Source organism: Argiope bruennichi, chromosome 1, assembly GCF_947563725.1.
Source record: "Argiope bruennichi chromosome 1, qqArgBrue1.1, whole genome shotgun sequence".
Lineage (NCBI taxonomy): Eukaryota > Metazoa > Arthropoda > Arachnida > Araneae > Araneidae > Argiope > Argiope bruennichi.
In genome coordinates, this window is record NC_079151.1 from 92,253,145 (window position 1) to 92,269,944 (window position 16,800).

Below are 16,800 nucleotides of genomic sequence, written 5' to 3' on the forward strand. Positions count from 1 at the left end.
CACTAAAATAATAGATAAGTACTGGATCCGAAATTCCATACAGATTCCCCTTTATGAAATAGATCTACTATAGTTGCAGATTATTTCTCTTCTTTTTCAGAGAAAAATCTTCCTATCGGTATAGTGGAACGAGCTACATAAATGAAATTTGGTATATATAGTTTTATTATAAGAATCTAAAATTTGTATCTCATTTTAGATTTAATCCGTCAAATCTGAGACCGCCTGTTTGTTTTTCTATGCATGTGAACATAATGGCTGGAAATTGCAATGAAAGAAATGAATGAATGAAGTTTCGTTGAAGCTTTTATATTAAGATTCATAGATTTATATGAAATTTTGTACGAAATCATTGATGGCTAAGATATTTGCTTGGTTTTCTGACTATGCAAATTAAATTCAAAATAATTAAAAACCAGGTAGTGTGTGATTTATAGAAGGTAGGATTTAGTGTGTGGTTTCGGCTCTAAAACTGTAAATGCATCTCAAATTTTGAGCATAATTTGACTAGAAGAAAAGATCCTAAATATAACGGGATTGTCATTATTATACAGCGAAGGTAAGCAGAAAACGCTTTGTATCGTTTTATATATCTATGCAAGTTCAGGAAAGGATACGCCAATAAATTTTTAATTTGAGAAAAAAAGATTTAAAAAATTGCTCATATTCATCAAAAAAAATTTTTTTTTCTTTTTTAATGCAACTTATAACAAAACGATTTATATTAAATTTTGCAAATGACATTATTAGTATCATGCAAAAAAAATTAATAATCAAGGCTATTATTTTTCTATCAACATTTTAGAGTTTCAAAAAAGAAACAATTAACAAATGAATGGCTCGAAATAAGAATTATCATAAATAACTTATATAATTTAAAGCTACTCAAAGCTAAATCTTGATTTTTAAGTTTTTATTTAAAAAGTAATTATTTTCAAGAATATTATGATTAGAAATAAATTAGTACATTTAAATTTTTTAATGAATCATTTAGAACCTTTTCATCAGTGCATTTTCAAGAGTAAAATCATAATTGAATCATCAGTTACTAAACTATTTTGAGAATAATTATGTTGCATTGTATATATTAGTAGAAATTTTCATAAATAATTATTAATATCTATTTTAAATGTCATTTGCCTTAGACTGCTATCCGTCTTTGATTCTAACTTATTTTAAATTTCATTTAAGTATATCGTCACTAATCCTTTTAAATTTAAAGTTGACCTATAATTTTTTGCCTAGGATAATTATTTGCAGATGAAAGAATAAATCTGGGATATCCTGACATTTTCTCTGTTTACACTGATTTGTTGTTCCATAATCAAGTATATACAGAAATATAAAATCTATGACTAGAAAAATAGTTTACGAAAATTGTTTGCCAACGACAAAAAGAACTAAAGTAAGAAAATAATGGTAAACGTAAATTTAATTAAATATCTAGATTTATTTCAAGTATATTAAGATATAAAGTTATGCTTCTTGGTATATTGCAATGTGACCATAAACTAATCTTCCTTGTTTGGAAGCAACTACAGTTGAAACTAATAAACGGAATAAAGTCAGTTTTCATGTTCATACTGTATACGAACATGAGGAGAAAAAATTTCCTCAAAAAATAATATTTGAACTCCCTAGAAGGTAAAATCTTGGCGCTATCTGTATCAAAAAATGAGTCGACAATTAAAATGAGCACAAAATTTAGTTTAAGTTCATGTATATCTCATTTCAAAGCAGTATTAGGTTTATTTTGGAGTAGATCTCATAAAGTTGGACAATAATCGCATGTTATGCCAGTACCCTCTTCTCCAGGTTTCCGCGCCACACCAACGGATGGATATTTGCCCCCAAAGTATTTAGCAGGCATTTAGCCCACTTATACATCAGTTCTTGGGTAGAATTTGATTTTGAAACTGGAATTTCTTATCCCAAAGTAAAAACCTCATCTCCATGCAATTATTGTCTCTAATGAGTGGAAGAAAAATGGATTATGAAAATTTTTATTATTATACTGATAAAAGATGCATGCACAGAATTAAATGATATTCAGTTTAAATTTTTAAAAAAATAATCTTTCCTTTATGAATAATAATAGCGTCCCCTTAAATACTTCCAAGAATTTATATGTGCTGATCTTTTTCTTGGACTTATCTAGCCCAATATCCTGGCAAATGACCAAAAGACCGACGCCATATATAACAAATCAAGAAAGAGAGAATTTTACTTCATAGAATAAATCATGTTTTTAAAACTAAATAAACAGTGCTTTTTTATGATGTTACTGATTAACTGAGAGTTGGATTTGAAAACCTTATCACTATCTATTTATATAAATAAAAATTAACTCGTAAAAAGTTTTGTACCCAATAGAAATCGAAACTATTCTTTGAATTTCTTTGCATTTTGTTCGCAAATGCTATAAAAATATCGAGGCAATTCATTCAATAGTTATTTCATTATCGTTTAAAATTAATGTTTAAATGTATGTAAAAATTATTTTAATACATTATATTATATTTTTAAAATAAATTTCATCATTCTTACCGACTGAAAATATTACATATAAATTAAATAATTTTATTTTTTTTCCCTCCAAATTATTGCTATCAATTTTTATTAAATATTATATCATTCTTTAAAAATCAGTAATAACGTTTGGGAAAGAAATTGGCTTGCGACTATTTTAAACAAAAATCGTTTGGTTTTTAAAATATGTGGCAAGAGCTGCCATATTTAAAAACTTTTTCTTGAAATTTTATTCTCTTTTAATTAAAAATAAAATTACAGATGGCAAAAAGAAATTTCTGTAGTATAAATATTACTTTACCAAAAATTATCTTTTTATTATTGTTTCCGAGTGCTAATTTTTAATATTTAATTTTTTCTCATCTAACATTATGATATAAATACTTTAATTTTTGTTTAAATATTGAACCGCAGTTATGGTTTAATTAAAAAAAATTCATGAAAAAAAAAAACTTTTTTTTGTTAATATACGGTATGAAACTGTTTCCATTGCGGGAATTTTGCCGTGTATATGAACTGAGACTTAAGAATCACTTCTTTTCCTTAAAATGTTACGTTTCGGTAGATTTCACACCACATATTCCTACTAAATTTCTCACAATTTTTCCTCAACTCGGTCAAGGGATCTAAGCCATCCCAATGGACAATCCGAGGACGTGGACCCCATCTCTTTACAGCCCACATCCTCCTCAACCCCGTTCCGCACGATTTTTTTGAGACCAATCTCTCCCGAGGTTCGATTGTTCCATAACCGTTAATAAGGCTGTTCCGGTCCACTTGCGGAAACTGCTCCTCCTAAGAGGCGCAGCCGAAGAATCGGCCGCAGATGCTCCTCGGGTGCGCTTCAGTTCACTTCTTTACTCCATCCCCGTGGACGAACACTCCCGATTTATTGCATCGCTCTCTCCCTTTTTGGATTACTTGGACAGCTGGTCGGCGATGGTGACGATTTCTGGCCAACTGTGAGAGATCCCCGCTGGTTTTTCATTTTTATTGATGGTGTTGGTAAGTTGAGTTAAACGTTTTCTGGAATTTTGTAAGATGGATTTGGTTTTCTGGCTTTAAACCACTTGTTGCTGAGAATAAAATATGGGACTGTGGAAAGTTTCTTTGCAGTGATGTAAATATGAATATAAATTAATAAAATAGTACTATTATACCTTTTGAATATTTTGTGATAAAAAAATCCATGAATTAGAACCTTTTTTTTTAATTAAGTGGAAAAATTTTACGATACATATTTTTTATCAATTCTTATTACTGTTACTGAGATTTTCTTAAATACCATTTTATACGAAACTCATGATAGAGTAGTTAATAAATTGGCAAGAAAAATTGATATATTTAGTTTGTTAAAATAAAATTCTTTTACTGAAATGTTTTTCTGATGGTTTATTATATGAAATTTTTCGTGATATTTCTTTATGTTAACAATAGACTAGAAAAATATTTATTATAACAGATTGAACAGAAAGTATTTTTATTCTGTAAAACGCAAGAAATAACCAAACAATTGAATAAAACAAATCTTTGTTGTCTAAAGCTCACGAAAATGATATTTGAGAAGTAAAGTCTTCTTTTCCTTTTAGAATTTCTTTTCATAGATTTGGAAAATTCGAGCAAGAACAACTATCATATTTGCAGTATCTTTATTTTTTTTACCTTGGTAATACATTTCAGAAAGAAATTTTAAACAAAAAGACTTATATGTACAAATAGAAGTATCCTGGTAGATACGTAAAAAATATGAATTTATTGTTTTATTTTCTTGAAGTTATATTGATTCTTTGAGCAGAAATTTCTTGTTCTATTAAATGCGTTATGGCACAATATAAAAATATTTCAATGAAAATATCTCTTCATAAATATAAATTTTATTATTAAGTTTATTTAACCAAATGTCAAATAAATACTTAATAATCTTTCTTTTTTTCAATACTTGATAACTTTGAATCCAGAAATATCGAGAAATTTCAATTCTGACAAAATAATTAAGATTTTTTTAAAGTAATTGCTTATTGTTTGCTTTTACATCTTCTTTATCTTTAAAACTTTCTTGGTCTAGTGTTTATTCTCTTATGACTGTCTTTTGGTTTCCAATTTTAAATAGAAAAGTGTCTCTTTTAAGGACTAAATAACACTAATAAAAGGAGACTATTGTTAAATCAAATCCAGATTGTTTTTTGATTGATGAAGGTGTGTGATAAAATGAAATGAGAATTGATTTAAAATGTCTTTAGATACTATAAATGTTGTCATATGTAAATTGAAATGAGAATTGATATAAAATGTCTTTAGATACTTTAAATTTCTGAGTGACTGCTATTACCACTAGATGTTTATTATGATTATTATTATTTCAAGTAGTGATACTTTCTGTCTTTTAACTGTCTTTTAACTTTTGACATTCATAATTTAAGTGCGTACCAAAAGTTAATTTCATATTAAATGAAATTTTATTTATAATTTTCAGTTTCGTTTCGTGAACGAAGTACATTAATCAGTAAATATTAGCTAATTAAATTTAGTCAATATTAATTAGTAAATAAAAACTTTATTATTAAATATGGCTAATACTAATTAATTAAATATGGATATATAATTAAAATTTGTCAATATTCATTAGTAAATAAAAACTCTATTATTAAAATCTAATGAAATTAAATACGAATATATAATTAAAATTAGTCAATATTAATTAGTAAATAAAAAATCATATTATTAAAATTTAATGGAATTAAATATGGATATGTATTATATGAATTATTATGAATTGATTATAAATCTTTCGAAATATTTAGAATGTGAAGTAAATTAATATTTCAGTCACTAGGAATTGTACAATGTTTAAAAGTAGTGAAATAATCATATTTTTAAAAATGATGTTCATTTGATTTCGCATAGGGAAATAATTTTCATGCTCAAAATTAAATAAAGTTTTTTTTTCTTGTACAATTTTAAAATAAATATCAAAATTTAATGTTAAATAGAGATTTTTTTTTCAATTTTTCATTTTTATTTTACGATTTGTTTTAACAATAATTAACATCTTTTATAGTTTGTTGCTAAATTCAGAGATTTGATATAATATTTCAATTAATATAATTTTAGCAACAATTTAAATTTTTTATAAGATATTGATTTTAATCTTTTAATTAAGATAAGGAAAAATCAAAAATAGTATCTTAAACATTCTAAATTCTTACAGGACATGTTTATTCCAGCGACTGATTTTGTATTTGAATTTATGTGAAAGAAGAAGAATGAATATTGGGTACATAAACATGATTCTGTTCTTTTCAAAAGTTAGAAAAAGGGCGGAGTCATCGGAGGGAGGATAAAATCTTATAAAAATTAAAGATATGTTTATTCAAAATATTTATTTCACCTTCAGGGCAAATAAACGATTTCCTCAAGGAATAAATGTTTGGTTATTTAGAGATACAATCCAGTTGTGAAGCTGGTTTTTTATATTTATTTATGAACTGAACCTCTTTATATGAAATATTTTACATGGAACGAAACAAATAGTAGTCTAAAGGAGCAATATCTGGTAAGTATGACGAACGATTCTATTGAAATGATTCTAAATTTTTTTTTCACTGGTCTTACAATATGAGAAAGCATTATCGTATTGTACAAAAAATAATCTTGTCTTGTCTTTTTCCATATTCTGAACATTTCTTCTTTAATGTTTTGCTTAAATTAATGAACTGTATCTTCTATAGGTCAGTATTTATGGTTTCACGAAGTTATGTTTCCAAATCTTAATCTTGGGTTTTTTTGGGTGGTCATTGAATTAAAATTATCATTTTTTTAAACCTCCGAAACCACTCTTTGCAAGTTGTATTTCATAGGTTCATGTATGTCTAACAGCCATAGATGCATTTCCAACACAGTTTCCTTTGCAATGAATTAACGTAACATAACTCCCTGCAAATGTTGTTTGTTTGGTACAAAATTCATTATGTTTCATGAGATAAAAAATAAAATATCTTTTTTAAATATTAACCAATGGCCGCTCATTCAATTTTAATAGCTGTTGCCATACCTTTCGAATAGATCTTACCCACTTTCTTTGCTGGAAAATAGCACTACCGATGAAAATAGCACCACTTAAAAAAGGGAAGAGTCATATTTATGTACACAATAAGTTAAATATAAAAGCATAATCTAACTACTAAGTGTTGAAATCACGATTTGTTCTACAATGGAATTTCGACGTCATATTTGTTTTGCTAATGTAGGAGCATTTAGCCGAATTCTAAAATTAAACTCGTATGGTGCATTTGGTATATATATATATATATCTCGTAATATCGAATTGATTCGATTGCTTTACCTTCTGTTCGATTTGATGAGAGTGAGGTTTAAACATCTCAAGCAGAAAAATTTCTACCAAATAAGAACTGTTCGAGCATCAGTATTCAAAAATAGAGAGAGTTGCAGTGTGAAATGCGAAGTTGTGATCTTGTTAACAAACAAATATTGAAATCACACAAAACGAATCAATTTTTATAAACCACCAGAAGAAGTAAGTTTTTTGTGTAAGTTTCTTTGCGTGGAATAAAAGTATCGAATTTTTCACAACTCTGATAAAGCAAGCGTATTCTTGAATTTTTTTAGGACAATTTCTGTTTTTCTTCTTATTGATGTTTTGTATCCATATTTTTAGCTTTTATTTTTAGCACAAACAAATCAGTTTCAAAGAATTTTTTTTCCTCATTTTGATTCGCAGTAAATCTAGAAAGTATTTTTTTTATTTGAACTCATTCTTTTATATTCTTAGCAACGCTCTGCTTATATTTAGTTTTTATATCCCAAATATTTTTCACCATTTCATTTTTTTATTTATACTTTCTACTGTCAAGAGATTCGAGCAAGAGATTTTGATAAATTTCCATATTTTAAATTATCATTATTCCGAAAACACCGCTTTTTGGAATTTTTTTTGTGAACTTTAATTAAACTTTTATACCATTAATGAATGGAACTGGTAAGATAATGAAATGCAGTATCTGCTCTTCAGACAAAAATCAAAAGTCTGTATTTCATCTTCGGCGAGATCCGTCTTTTTATATGCATATGAACTTCGAAATGCTATGAGCTAGATAGATGAAATTCGTCATATAGTTTTATCATGGGAATTAAAAAAAACCATACCAAATTCTGAACTAAATATGGAAGGCGTTTTTTTTTTAGTGTTAGTTTACTTATTCAAGTACAGATAAATACGTTAATTCAATGATGCAACAAGGTAGAAGTATGAGTTTTCATATATATTTTTATACTAAAATTATAAATTATGTTAAATTTTGGATATAATCAATCAAAAAATAAAGAAATACTTTTCTAAATGTGAACTCGATTTTTTCATATGACAACGAGTTTAAACTCAAAAATCACACATTTGGGAAATAAATTAGCTCAGCATAGTTTAATTCTATTAATGAAGGTTATACTGAAACGGATCTTGTTATTTCGAGCTGCAATCAGAAGACGAGATCAGTGCCTGAGTTCATCATATTACGTATCAATGGAAGATTCAATTCTCTCACACCAACAGGAAAACATACGACTCCCGACAGACATAACATACCTTAAACATATATGTATACAGGGAAGATCTTTCCGGACACGAAATCTAGATTCTGTTATGATCCACTATGATTATTGGATTTTATAATAATCTTGGTAAATCTTTCTAGACGCAAGATTGAAATGCTGTTATGATCCACTAAAGGCATTGGAATTTTACGATAACGCTGGCAAATCTTTCCGGGTGCAAAGCTGAGATTCATCATGAGTCACTTCCTCGCTGTGGCCACTGAAATTTGAGATATAAATAAATGACATACAAACAAATAGCATATATGGGACGGACATTCTCGCTGTTTGGTATTAAGATGTTATATATTTTAATTTGAACCTCAAAGAGAGTTTCATTTTTTCAGAGCGAAAAGAATCAGTTGAAGGATATGAAATTTATTTATAGAATAAAAGTAATGTATGCATAAATGACTGTAATTAACAAGTGCACATCAATACAACCATTGTACTTTTATAGGAATATTTTTCACTTTTTCGCAAGCATTAATACCGCCATAATTTGGAATCAATATCGGTTGAAGAAAATATATCTTGAAACCCGTAATAAGGTAGATGAGTTAATATTTTGCTGCCATTTTATCACCATAATTTTAGTTCTGCATGAATTTTTGGTCAAATTTGCCTACTGCTTAGCTGTTGGGCTGATTATTCTTTGCTTGCGCAGCAGTTGCAAAAAAAACGTAATGAGAAAAATTATTATCGTCGATTATATTACTGAATAAGCTGTTTTCACTACTCTCACCTTCATATTTTTAAAGATCTTATCCTATTGCCTCCGCATAAATTTGCGGATCTTAGGTACAGCCGCAAATAAGTATGACATTGGCGAACAATAGTCTCGAAATATACATCTTTGGCGTAAATCTAGCATCTTTACTGATTTTATCGTTCGATTGGACGGCTTTTTTCTCTCCAGATTGAAGCCAAAATTTGAAATGGAATTACAGTTGTAGTCACAAGATCATATACTGTCCACTAGTTTACATCATTACGTTTATGAGTTATTGCTATTACATGCATATGGAAGAACAGAACGACAGACGGTCAATCCCTTTACAGATTTGGTTCAAAATTTAAAAATAATCTATATTTTAAAATTTTAATCGGTGTACTCATTTTATCGATCTAAACATAATTTTCGAATTCACTTGTTATATTCAATATCAATAAATAATACAATTAATATTGAAATAAAGCTATTTGAATTTCATTGCAGCAATAAAAGTATTGTTGAAAATTGTGAAATAAATAAACTTTCAAATTCAGGAAAAATATTACACTAAACAAAGTATTTATAAAATATTGTGACGTAGGTACTTTAGTGTGGAATGCAATGACACACACAAGAAGTACAGCTAAACCAATTTATTAACTCAACTCTGAACTCAAAGCACAGTGACTGACTGATCTTCTGCTTTTATACTGGCAAGGAAAGTTCCAGAATACTTTTCTATAGACAGTAAGAAAAGTCCAGAACACTTATCTGGTAAATTAAAGAAAGGTTCAGTATCTTCTGGAACATGAAATAAAGGAAAACATAAAATCAAGGAATTAAATATTTACACAGGCTGTGAATCGCATTGTCTCTAGCGGGATTCGAACTCACTATCTTTTAAATAAGAAACCAGTGTTATGACCATTCGGCCATGGAGTGTCGACTGCCTCTTTTCAATACGGCAATATTAACTAAATTAAGCAAATGTTAAAAACGTATTTTTTTATTTTTTAAATTATTTAAAATTCTCTTTGTGTAATATTGCTAGACATAATCAAGGAAAACCTCTCAAAATTCATAATTAATTAAAATTTCAAAAATAGTCTTTCTGACGTGCAGAATCCCACATTCTAAAGTATGTTTTTGTTATATTTCATAGTTCTAGGTCTAATGGCGCTAAATTAACTTTAGAATTTAAGTCACTTGCAGGTCACCAAGGTCTCTGATAAAAAGATTCTCTATCAAAAAGTCTCTGACCACAGATACATTTCTCTTTTATCACAAACCTTTGATTCCCAGTCTTTGTTGATATAAACTATATATGATACTCAGATGGAGTTAAAATTATTTTATTTGTTAGCAATCTGACGTCTTACTATTCTTCAGTTTTGTAATTTAAAAATAAAACTTCGGTTTTTGTTGCTTTTTCGAATACCATACACATATACATCCCATGCACACACCCAATTTTAATTCCTGCATCTTAAGAATAAAAACTCACAAATAGTTAAAATCTGAAAACTCCTTTGTAAAAACAAATAGAAATGCGATAGAAAATATCTTCTGATCTGAGCATTTCATTAGAAATAGTGGCATTCGCTGTTTAAAAATATGCAAATAATAAAACGAGTGTTAGTACGAAAAGAATTAGGTTGGTTGGTTGGTTGATGAAGTTTATTGGCGCAAGAACCATTTTTGATTAAACTGCGCCAAACATATGGTAAGATTAATCCTATTTTAAAGGTTTAAAAATTTCTTTCTAAATTGCATCATTTTCCTGAACTTGTCAACCTGTAAAATCTACAAAACGTAAGAGCATGGTAAAACAGAATCTAAAAGTTATTTAAGAATCAAATCGAAAAGTAAAAGCCAATCATTTTTAAAAAGGTAAAAAGGTGGGGATGGGGTACTTTATGAAGAATATCTTTTAATTTAATTTGAGGAGAGTGAAAGTAGCGAATTCGTTCATTGTTAAATTGTGGACATTCTATTAAAATGTGAAGAACCGTCATAGGACACTGACATGCTGTACATCGGGGTGCGGGTTCCCCCCAACAGCAAATGTTTATGTCTGAGCCGTGTATGGCCAATTCTTAATCTGGTAAGAATGGTATCAAATTTTCCACTAGGCAAGCAAGGCCAACAATCGATTAGATGTTTTATTGTTTTAAGTTTATTTAAAAAGAATTAGGATTCATTTTTATAAGAAGAATTAGGATTCATTTTTATAAGGAAAAGTTGTCTCAGAATTCATTTGACTTTATTTTTTAGAAAACAAATGCCTTGGGTTTTATAAAAATAAGCATAGTGTGTTTCCAGATCACTCTTGATACATTACGATTCTCTCACTTGTTTAATTCATGTCACATGCAATTTATATTTTGTAAATCGAATGATTCAATCTTGAGGTCATATAATGAATTACACTAAAAGAAAAAATAATATATTCTGTTCTGCTCCGGAAAAAGAATTATCAAATCGTCATTAACGGCAGTTCTATTAAGTGGAAAAAAATGCTATCAGATTCTCGCCTCACCCCTCTACTGTGTTCTTATCATTTTAAAACAAACATTATTTGTATTGAAGTCTGTGAGAGAAGCATCTCTGTTTTTCTATTAATTTTTAATTGGCTGTAAATTTGCACCTCGGCTGTTTGCACGCTATTGTGATATTGACCTTCCAATTCCAGAAGTGATTGATACGCGAATATCCAAGATTGATTGTTTGTAAACATTGAATGGTCTATCATTAAAGAATTTTCTTAATCTTCAGATCAGTCTTTTTTTTAGATTGTATGAGATAACACCTCTTTTGATCACTGCCTTTTATTGTTCATACATCTGAATAATCTAGTCTGTAAGTTGGCGATGCTTTTTTGGCGATCGTTTTCTGTTTTTGTGGCAAGAGTGTTTGCCTTCTTTGTTCAAATTATGCATTAAATGGCCTGAAAAAACGATGATGGCGAGATGGTAGCATTTTATTCCTTTTTTACTGGCGTATAAATATATATTATATTTGGCATTAAAAATTCAAGTATTATTGATAGGCTTATCTAATTGGCGCCCTCTCCTTCACGAAAATTGTTGCCCAGGGCGTCTATGCATTCTTCGCTAAACATTGTGACTCAGCAATTATCTTGTAAACCAAAGCAGTCTTGTTGACAGGTATAGAATTATGAAGAAATACAGTACAACCATTTTAGTGCACTTCTGGTTATTATGTCTTTCTCATTATCTTGTCGTTTTACCTTAGTTCTAATTAATTCCAATTCCTTAATTTCAGTCTTCAAAAGCAACATCATCCTTATAACGTTCCAAATATTTAATATTGCTTTGCTTAATAAAACGGCGACCAACATTACGTTTTTGTTTTTTTTTAAGTTGCCGACAGAATTATGAAATTTTCTCTACACATACACGTTTATATAGTAAATTCAATTTATCCACATTTTTTAAAGCTCTTTACACCCCTATCACTTAAATTCGAACTTTAAAAAATTATTTTATCTTTTAAGCTGCTTGGGCATCTGACTTTCCTACACTTCTAAGAGTCTAATTTCTGTAATTGGTCAACATGAAGATGCAGTATTATGTGAAAATGACACAATTAAAATAAAATGAGCAAGATAAAAACTAATAATTTTTTAAGCTTGCACTGCTATATTTCGGTAAAACCTTCTTTTGAACGTTTATGAGCTTTAAATGCGTTCCAACATATTTTTTTCCTTTCTTAGATATCGCTATGATGACCAGATTGTTCTAGATCTTGAACGTGAATTAAGTAAAGGATTTCATTCAGGAAAAAAAAGCATTCTGAACAAAACAAGACATTTTTATAGTTTCATGCAGAAAATTTTATGTAACTTTATTTTATGCATAAATATTAAATTTTTATTATATTTGATATTTTGTATTTTTAAATTACCAATTTTAATAATTGATATTGAATTATCTAAAAAAAATCGTAATTTAAAATGCATACCCAGATTTATTTTAATGTAAAACAGTCCTCCTTATTATAAATTTTATCGTATTTTTTCAGCAATTAAAACATATAGAGTACTTTAAACGCATTTAAATCTGACAAGAAAAAAAATCGTCTTTAGAAAAATTCATTATAAACGTTCTTATTCTCTTGTATCCATTAAAAATTACTTTATTTAACAATAAATGTTTTAGCATTATTTTATTCACAGATCAGGTATTTGGTAGATAGGATTTTTATTTTGCTCATTATTTGCTAAGTTCTAAGTCGACCATCCCTTTAAAACCATGGAAGAAAATAATTTTTTTAAAAATGTAATCCAAATTGATCAAATATTTGATTAAAATCTAGAATCAAACTTTTGGATATACAAAATAAAAATAAAAAATTATTTTTGGAATAAAATTAAAATTTGGGCACTTTCTTCAAAATTTCTTTACGAAGAAATAATTGCAAAAAAAAAAGAAAAAAAAAGATTGTTTGCATAAAGAAAAAAGCATTTTTATTTCTGTATAATGTAGTAAAATAAATTAAAATATCGCAATATATCCAATAATAAGAATTACATTTTGTTCCCTGCCCTATGATCAAAATTCAAGGAATTATTAAGATATAGATCATCCTGGACTGATCTGGTTTGTCATTAGTTGAACTGGCCGTAAACATATATTTTATTTTTTAAAATTGCTTGCTTTTCAAATCAGTTATAAAAATCTATATATTTAAAGATGAATGCCCTTTGCATACCTTCATAAAAAAATTTCTACTTTGTCCGAACTTAATGAAATTTATTACATTTGTTCTTCAAAAGAATAAGAAAACAATGTCAACTTTTCAAATTCCAAAAGTTGATTAAAACGTTAGTTAATTAATAATCAAGAAAATGTTTTATGTTTTTCAGCTATATCTTCCTCAAAAGTTACTTTTATATTATTTTAAAACTCAGAAAATTTCCTAATTAATGATATTAATTTCATTTCTGTACGAAATTTTTTCTAATTTTAATAATTTTTTAAATTAAATTTGATACACAATCTGCTAATTATTTATTATAATACTGAAATTCAAACTATTTTTGTTGTTTCATCAAATCTTTCAATTGAGTATTTTTTTATTACACATTAATTTTAACATTTATGTAAAAATTACCTTCTTTAGACATTAACTGCGATATTAACTTTTTGCTTCCACTTTTTTATTTCATAAGTTGTATGTATATATATTTGTATGTATAATGTAAAAAATGCACATGCACTTTATGTATGTCTAATGCATATAATGTAAATGAAAATATAACTTGGAACTACGTTTTCATTTTGAAATTTATTTTTAGTCTCATAGCTTGTGAAGTAAGGATGAGTCTCAAGTTAAAATCATGAAAATTTATACTAAAATTATTATGGAATTTGAATAAAAATTAGAGCGTATTTTTATAACTATAGTAAATAGTTGTATTTTCAATCAAGACTCTAAAGTTCGTTGAACCTTAAATGCCATTAAAAAAAAACTTTTTCGTGCTTCAGATGAAATACTACTATCAAAATCAAAATTGGCAATCTACCACATTTGGCAATAAATCTTCTTCTAATTACAACAAAGTAGCCTGTCAATGACCATACCCTGACCCCATTACCTTGCAACAGGTAGTTTATAACGTAATGGCCAGCAGCCTAATTATATTAGAAACAATTCCATTCATTATAAATTAGCCATAAAAAGGTTTGTTGTGGTGAGTATTGCCAGATGTACGTTTCTCACGTTATATAAATTGCATGTTTGTATTAATCCGATGCCATCAATTGTAGGAAGTAGAAATTTCGAATCACTCGTCCATGACGGGAGAGTTATTTTATGCAAAGCATTTCTTTGGCTTTTACTGCTGGATGCCTCTGACTACCATTGTTATTGTACAGCTTGTAGGTCGATAGAGTTGACGGTACAATTTATTTTTATATGCCTGAATAAGCTTATGGGCAAAGCTTGTGCAAGAGAGTGGAGATTTAAGGCTAGTCTTATCAATGAAGTTAAGAATAAGAACACACGCTCTTTTTCTTCAGTTTATCCTCACAAAATATCTCTTGTGGAAGATGAACTGAAAGCTGTTTTTGTTTACACAACTTTCTCGAGGCAGAATGTTAGATCCGTAATCCTTATGTACAGTAGTTGGAATACTTAATTTGGATTTGCTCAAATCCAAGTTGATTTTTACCTTCTCCTGTACTTACTATTGTAATCATCAAAAAATTTGACCTTGAGATTTTGAGGAATGAACCTCGAGATTTTTTTACATCTATGAATCTTGTGAAAGTCATTTTTGGAATTCATCAAAATTAGGACACATTCTTTATGTGCAAAGTGATGAATGGATGAAATTTGACATGCGATCCTTACTTCAAGATTGTTGTTGAATTAAATTTTAAACGTATTTCCTGCGAATAACTATGCGATTTTGCATCATTCTTTTTATATTGAAATTTAGGCAAAAAACTAGAAAACAAATGGGGGGGGGTCGAAATCTCTTCTAATAAGAAAGATGAATGTGTGTTGGCGCTGTACATGCCAGATCATTTGATCTATAGCTACCAAATTTGGAACATGTATACCTTGGAGGATGGGAGCGTGCATCTCGGACAGATTTTTTTCTTTCATATTTTGATTAGGATATTAATTAATTATAAATCAAGCCGAATTTTGACGTTTTTTATCGTTAATTTCCTGAACATGCCAGATTATTTGATGTATAGCTACCAAATTTGGAACATGTATACCTTGGAGTATGGGAGCGTGCATCTCGGACAGATTTTTTTCCCTTCATATTTTGATTAAGATATTAATTAATTATAAATCAAGCCGAATTTTGACGTTTTTCCTCGTTAATTTCCAAAAATACTGTTGGACAAAAAGTAATTTTACACCGTTTCACAATTTTAAAAATTATCTTTTTTAATAATGCCAGTTTAATAGTCAATCAAGTTTTACATAGATATTTGCCAATTTTTTAAAAATATTTTTTGTTTCATTTTCAACAATATGTTTTATTGCTGCACCAAAATTCTAATCGTGTTCGTTATTTCATCAAATATTTAATCGCTTGCTTTTCTTCCATTGTTGAAAGCTATAGAAGAATTATTATGATTAATATCAATTTAGTTTGCATGGCGAATAAGAAAATGGAGTTACTATATTGCGAAAGTTTGAAAATCGATGGAACAAAAACATGTTTTCAATAGCTATATTATGCCATCGGATTGGTCTCCATTAGAAAGATTCATGTTCTCATTGAACAGAACATATGCACGAAAAGTAAAAATTACACTTCTTTAATGTCTAACAATTGACGGAATCGTATACAGTGGTGTGCAAAACGGAAGCAACAGGTGTGTTTCTTGCCATAATTCCACAAGAAATCATCTGAGAGACATGAAATTCAGAAATCAGAGAAAGCATTTTATACCGTTGATGATGTCGAAATCATAGTTGCGCAAAATTGAATGCGATTCATATAGTATGAAATCAAATAAAAAAAAGGCTTTTTTGAACTCATAGTATTTTTACACATGATTGGCTGTTCAAGAGGAAGAACAACAAGCAGATGTTGCTTAGCATGGGATATTCCCTACCCTTATTGCAATGATTGCTTCTCACTGTCTCTCCATACACAGCACCATATTGTCCATCAATTCTTGAGGTAACATTGTCCATTCCTCAATCAGCATCTGTTTCAGTTGTTGGGTGTTCCCCGGAGGATATAATCATGCCGCAATTCGTCTCCCCAAAGCATTCCACACATGCTTTATGGGATTTAAATCAGGGTAGGACGTTGGTCGATCCATTCGAGTGATATCTACACTTTCCAGTAGCTGCTGAACATCAGCATCCGGTGTTGCCGTGCATTGTCATCCATAAAAACGAAGTCTGGTCCAATAGCACCTCGAAACAGACACACATGGGGAAGGATCATC

At 28.7% G+C, this 16,800-nt stretch overlaps 1 protein-coding gene across 4 annotated transcripts in view; it reads left to right on the forward strand.

The window, feature by feature from the left end:
* The window catches only part of LOC129971512 (maltase-glucoamylase-like), a 124,282-nt gene that overhangs the window by 56,306 nt on the left and 51,176 nt on the right, over positions 1-16,800 (forward strand). The window contains exon 1 of one of the 4 annotated variants that reach the window (XM_056085358.1): positions 3,373-3,534. The exons of the other annotated variants lie outside the window; for them this stretch is intronic. The gene's annotated coding sequence lies outside the window, so the exon portion shown is untranslated. Of the gene's footprint in view, positions 1-3,372; positions 3,535-16,800 lie in introns of those variants that run through there. 4 annotated transcript variants of the gene reach the window in all.